The 6,950-nt window shown below is 39.8% G+C and overlaps 1 pseudogene across 1 annotated transcript; it reads right to left on the bottom strand.

Annotated features, from left to right (window-relative positions):
- Window positions 1-201: 201 nt before the first annotated feature.
- On the bottom strand, window positions 202-3,107 carry LOC149536578 (G-type lectin S-receptor-like serine/threonine-protein kinase At2g19130 pseudogene; annotated as a pseudogene). Its single transcript, XR_016357358.1, has one exon. The product of XR_016357358.1 is annotated as a G-type lectin S-receptor-like serine/threonine-protein kinase At2g19130 pseudogene (transcript).
- Between the last annotated feature and the right edge of the window lie 3,843 nt (window positions 3,108-6,950).

A 6,950-nucleotide genomic window follows, 5' to 3' on the forward strand; every position in this document is an offset into this window, starting at 1 on the left:
CCTTATTTATTTTCTTCTTCTTACCTGAATTTCTTCTACTTAATTGACATTTAAAAGTTTTGATTTGTGCAATCCAAATCATTGATTTCTACTATGAGGAGTTTTAACTCCTTATAATTTATGATGTTTTTCAATACATTGTATTTGATACCGTATTCTAATATGAATTTCTTCTACTGTATTATCATTTAGACAAATACAAAAAAAAAACCATATTCTTTACAAATTTCATTGCAAGTTTGTAAAGATTTCAATATTCGTTTAAATGATTGTTAACACACATATATATATATCTAACTTGAACCATAATTTTTTTCATAACTCTATATCACACCCTTTATATTACTTTTACTTCGTTGTCCATATACGTATTGTATCTCTCTGTAGTGATATCATCCCACCTCTCTCCGCTTATACTTTATAACCCATTGACTGCGAAACATGGCAACAAGTTCAACTTTATCTATCATTTAACGTTTCGCCTAAGATGGCTACTATTTTTCTTGTATGGAGAAACCTGATACGGATGGAGGTTCACGGGTGGCTACTGCTGCTCTCGTCGTCATCTACCTGACCTAATAGGAGCTGTAGAGACCTCGGAATTTGGGGTACAGGAGCTTCAACTGTGCCTTCCAATATCTTCACCACTTCCCCCATGTTAGGCCTCCTATTCTCGTCATCTTGAATGCACAGCCCAGCTACTACAGCAGCTCTTCTAACTTCTTCAATATTTGCCTCGCTCGCTATCCTTGCATCCACAACATCTCTTATGTTTCCCCTCTGAATTTGAGATGAAGCCCATGTAGGAAAGTATAGCCTACTGTTCTCGACCTTTAAATCTAAATTTCTTCGGCCAGATATAATTTCCAGCAACGTCATGCCAAAACTATACACATCCACTTTGGAAGTGATAGGAAGACCAGAGATCCACTCAGGAGCTAAGTACCCTCGAGTTCCTCTTGTGGTGGTCAATACGCGGCTGAAATCTCTACCAACCAGCTTCGCTAACCCAAAATCTCCCACCTTCGGGCTGAAGTCGCTGTCAAGGAGAATGTTTTCGGGCTTGATATCGCAGTGAATGATGCGGTCCCTGCATTCCTCATGCAGGTAAAGTAATCCTCGAGCCGTGCCCAGTGCGATCTGAAATCGAGTCTTCCAGTCCAACACCTTCTCCAAATCTTCCGGCTTAGAGAAGAGGAAAGAGTTTAAAGAGCCATTGGGCATGTAGGCGTACACCAGCAACCTTTGTGAACGTTCAACGCAGAATCCCCACAGTCGGACCAAATTCACATGTTGTATTCTGCCAGTGGTACCAATTTCTGCACGGAATTGCTTCTCTGCTTGCGTGGAACCCTCCAATCTCTTAACTGCAATAGGCGTGTTGTCTGCCAGTTTTCCTTTGAACACAGAACCAAATGCTTCGCTACCCAGCTTATGCCTGAAATTCTCCGTTGCAATCCGCAGCTCTTTGTAACTGAACTTTCTGAGAGACATTTGCACCTCCTCTTCCACGTTCTCCTTCAACAGTCTTCGACGTTTCTGCAGACTAAATGCGGCGAACACAGAAGCTGAAACAACACAAAAGGTTGCGGCGGTAGAAAGTACAATAGTAAGCCCAGGGACTTCCACCCTTCGGTCTGATGTCGAATGCTGCAGCTCAGAAGCCGCCAGCCTAATGAAAACCGATTGGCTCTTTGTCGAAACACTCATTCCCAATAAATCCCCAAACCAGACTCTACAGACAGGTGGACCAGAATTAGCGAAAGCAAAGGCTGTGCAGGAGCAATTGCTGAGACAAGCTGCGCGGCAGCCTTGCTCTGTTGGCTCGTTGTTGATGAAGACAGCTTCCCTTTCGGGCAAGTATTGGTTCTTGGCTTCTAAGAAGTCATCCGTTGTGCCCCTCGTGTGAGAGCACTTCAAAGGTTTTCGCCGAGCACACCCCGTTGACCACCAACCACCCTGAGAGTCATGCTTGGGAGTGAAGCCCTGAACACAACTACACACATCATTCGCATTGCAGAGTCCATACGCCCCGCAGATTTCATAGTCAGTACATTGCCCTCGGTATGTCGACCACCTTAGACTCCATCTACCGTCATCCATCCAGAAGTATAGTTCAAATTCTCCCATCTGATTCAGCAGGAACCGCCCCGTTATCATATGATCTATTGGATTTAGGCCAAAATGAATGTGTATTTTCCAAGGAGAGAGCCTCACACAGGACGCCTGAACTTTCCTCTGACCTTCTAATTCGGGAACCTTAGTAAAATAGTTTTGCCCAAGTTCTCCAACACATTCTCCACTGGACCAATATGGAACTGTATTGTTAAACAACATAAATAACTCCGTGCTTCCTGGAGCCGAGTCCATTCTGAAAGAGAAGAGCCCTCTTGCAGGATCCGAAGAACTCCTCCAGGAAGTCAGCGTCATGCCTTTCCACACACTCATGCCAGGCAACAATGTATCTGTTGGATTTCTCAAACTCTCCCAAACAACTGCAGACTCGTTGTGAGCGTCGAGGATTATGAAATTGCCAGACTCCATTAGCACTGTTCGTGATCCTCTCTCGCCAATACCAGTCGACCAAACGAACTGGCCATTTCTATCGAGCAATCTCAGATGACCATCCCTTGAAAATTTCAGAACTCCAGGCTTGTTTATAACAGGATTATCTCTATTAGCCACCCAAACGATGACCTTCTGAGAGATGGGGGCATACCAGATGCCAATATACGAATTGTTTGTTCCACTGGGACTGAAAAATCCCAATTCAAACTTGCCACTCTGGGAGATTAGGGTCTGATTTCCAGTGAGCGAAGCCCCCCGTGGAAGTGTATCTCCACCATATTCCCCTGCTACTGAACTACAGTAATGCTCTGCAATAATTACAGTAATTGCTAGGAAAAAATACTTCTTCCCCATTTTTATAACCATGGCGTTCGTATCTCTCTTAACAATTGTATCGAATTTAAATAGAAAGTAAGCAGGCGACCAAACATGGCGGACGCGGTCCAGTCAATCCCACGGAATTTGAGAAATTTCACTTCCTGTAGCCAATAGCCAATAATTCCAAACATTCCACTATAAGAAATTAAGAATGGTTAATTATTGTTAGTTGGACAGCTGTTATTTCTGATCCGGAAATAGCAGCACTATTTATGGGTAGCTTGGACAGCTGTTCGTCCTTATCTATGAATAGCGGTTGTATTTATGGGTGGTTTGGACAGCTGTTTGTCCACTTGCCAAAAATTAGTAAATGGTTATTATTTACTAATTTTAGAGATTCCCTTTTGGACACCTTGCAACCAATTCTATTATTGGCTGTTGAGTTGTCTTAATCTTAGCCGTTGGTTTGATTTAATCTCGGTCGTTGGTTTACCAACGAGAGTAGTATAAAAAGGGGTCTAGGGGGCATTTGGAGGGTGAAGCAGGAAGAAGCTTTGGTGAAGCTGTTTGCAGTGTTAGCAAACAGTCTTGCAGTGTTAGCAAGGGCACAGGGAAGAAGCTTTGGAGAAGCAGTTTGCAATGTTAGCAAACAGTCTTGCAGTGTTAGCAAAGAAGCTTTTGTGAAGCAGTTTGCAGTGTTAGCAAACAGTCTTGCAGTGTTAGCAAGGGCACAGGAAGAAGCTTTTGTGAAGTAGTTTGCAGTGTTTGCAAACACTCTTGCAGTGTTAGCAAGGGCACAGTGAGAAGCTTTGGTGAAGCAGTCTTGCAGTGTTAGCAAGGGCGCAGTGTTAGCGCAGGGATAGCAGTGAGAAATATCAGCGGGAGAAATTAGGAGGTTGTTGGAGTTCTGCCAGTGTGAGGCAAGGAATTTTGTATCTCTTGATTTGCTGAAGTTTAATATAATTTCTCATCTGTAGAACTGGTTTTCCCTTAGGGGTTTTTCCAAGGACAATTTGTCCGAAAATATTGTGTTGATTCTGTTGCGCATTTCTTTCCGTATTTTAAGTGAAGTTGCAGTTGTGTTATTTTTCTATATTAGCTGAAAATTTATTTTCAGCAGTTTAATAATCATTTGTGATAGGAGATTAATAATCAGTGACTGCAATAGTTTGATTTTTCACACGCCGGACTAAGTCTACATTACACGATAACCTTTTTCCATAATTTTCTTCCCAATTTAGAAAATGATAATGCTCGTTTGTATACGATTCTCCTAGTCCACTAGAACAGAATTCTATTCTTAGAATGTGCCATGCCATTATTGAAAAAAATATATCATTTTAGCATTGAAGTGCGGGTACATGATAACTCTAAAACGTCGATTAAGTTTTTAAGTCAATAAGTCACCGGTTCGACCAGGAGAGTATGAGGAAACAAATAAAAGAAAAAGATTTTTACAGCGTAGATATGACACTAGTGGTCTCTCTCGACAGGGAATCAAATAAAGAAAAGATTTGACAGCACATTAGACCGTTTTCAGGTCTTTCAATGAATAATTACCCTCGCAGTTTTCGAAAATTTCAAATTTCAATGAATAGTTACGCTGTAGGCCTGGTTTTTACAATCAATGGTCGAAATTCTTGGAGACGTTTGGACAACCATTCAGCATGCATTCACCATTACCCTCAACTACTCACATTAGGATAGGTATGGACATCAATTGTTTTCTGACGAGCATATTGACTTCTACGGCAGTACTGCACGTGTTCAGACTTCATAGAGCTGCTCCTGCACGCCAGAAAGGGGTGTCTCGTAGTCTCTCTTGGTCATCACAACCGAATTTTCTGCCTTTATAGGTAGAATTAATTTACACACATGTTTTCGTGTTGACACGATCACCATGATTGTCTACGTTATCGCTCAGCTTTGAGATGTAAACCTGCGTCGTATGTTCAGCTGGGCGAAATCTGTATCGATGACTTGAATATCGTTCTTATTTGATCTGGCAACGCATTAAGATCTTTGAATGATGTATTCAAAAGGGCACCGGCTACCGTGCAACATATTTGCACTGGCCGGGCCCTCCACTCCATGCCTTCCACCAATGGCATACCCATACTCCCCACTGCAGCATATATGTCCCCGTGCCTCGTGGAATATGCGCAACATCTTCGTACTTTGGACAGATTTTATCATTTTTAGTTCATGCTGTAGGGAGGACCACTATAGCATCTACTAGATGTATTTTTTATTGTTTCTTAAAATGATTTGAGTTTTTCATAACAGCTGTGTATTATGATGTTTCTATATTGTTCTTTCATTTTCTAAATTTTTTTTAACTTTGTAAAGATTTTTTTTGCATATGACTGTTTGCATATGATTGTTCATTGAACAGTCAGTGTTGTGGAGTTTTATTTCATATTTTTAAAGAGAAAAAAAAAAGTTGTGGATAGAAAATGAACACTTAAAAATTGTGCTCAGAAAAGACAGGGGCTTTCTTACTTTTTCTGTATCAAAAGGAGATCCATATAGATTGATTTGTTAGAAATGCATTTAGTGAAAGTCTATCTAAAATGTTTGTGTCACGTTTGCATTACAGTTTTGTGGATTTTTTTAGTGCATGGAATTGATATTTTGTTCAGACAGTAGGTAAGTGCTTGTCTGAATAGCTTTGAATTTATTGCAGCTATCAGAAGAGTAGTCTTGGGAGCCTCATTTTCCATAGAAAGGTACTATTTGACTAGACTCATTGCTTCATTTGTCTAACTAAATAGGGAAATCATTAAATTCTCGAATCTGCAAGATCCCTTAGTCAACGGTTGATTGCCTCTATCAAGATGGTTTTTGTGGATGTTGGTCTTGAGGAGTTACAAATATAGAGATGAGTAGAGTTGTATGGTTATCAGGATCATATTGAAAAAGTTATAGAGTGCTTTGTGCTTCTCAGGTAAGCATGTTTTGCTCTTCCCATTTGATTCACTATTTTCATTGAAAATGTCTTCTATTAGTAGTGAGACGAAAATATTATTTGGCTTATGGTGTTTATAGTTTTTCCTGTTTTGTGTTTGTCTTAGTTTAGATCTCGAATTGTATTCTTCTGAGACCTTTAAATGCTACTGCGAATTGGCCTCTGCTCTAGCTTTGCACAATATTTGTCATAGGGATGTGGTAAGGGTTTGTCTAGTTTTGGTTATTTCTGCTTTCAATGTGATTTCATGATATCCTTGTTGTCTTTAAGATTTTGACTTTAAATGATAAGTGAGGGTTTCAAATTTGTGATCTTTTCATGAAGTGGATATAAATTTTCTTAAGTTTGTTATTTTTGAAAGCTAATTCGAGTTTAATGTTTCTCAAATTTACTTATTCTGCCATTGAATGTGATTTTTAAAGATTCTTGATTGTAAATATAAGTAAGGGTTTCAATTTGTAAGTTTTTTAGGAAGTGGATGTATATATTTTTGAGTTTGTTGATTTTTTATAAGCCAATTCGAGTTTAAGGTTTCTCAGATTTGCTTATTCTACTTCTAAATTTGATTTGTTAGGATTTTGACTGTAAATGGATGTAAAGGTTTTGAATTTTTTTTGTTCTAAGACATCAATTTAAGTTTAAGATTTCTTAGTTTTGCTTGCTCTGTGTTGAGATGTGATGCATTAGAGCTATCTCTTTATGTGCCTTGTCCACATCATGTAGCACATACCTTGTGTCAGGCACACACCCTACTTCTTTTATCCTACCACTCAAATCATCCAAGTTTGAATAGATCTGGTCTCTTTGTGGATGTGACAAAGATCTTGCTCAATACTCATGCACATTACTTGCCTTTGGCTAGGGGCTTCATGATATCCATGTCTCCCCCCATGTCTTGGCTATTATTTCCAACTCCTCTGTTAGCATATCTTGCACCTGCACTGCTTGTGTTCAATACAAGCATGGGTGCCATATTGTTATCCAATTGAGCAACCTTGTCAGCCACCCTCTTCTCCATCTTTGCATTCCCATGGCTTTTGCAAAAATTCAGCAAGGTATTCAAAACCAAAGTTGTCAGTTTATTCAACATCTTATT

The sequence above is a fragment of the Cupressus sempervirens genome, chromosome 10 (assembly GCF_028749045.1).
Source record: "Cupressus sempervirens isolate cs-2001-9-10 chromosome 10, ASM2874904v1, whole genome shotgun sequence".
Classification (NCBI taxonomy): domain Eukaryota; kingdom Viridiplantae; phylum Streptophyta; class Pinopsida; order Cupressales; family Cupressaceae; genus Cupressus; species Cupressus sempervirens.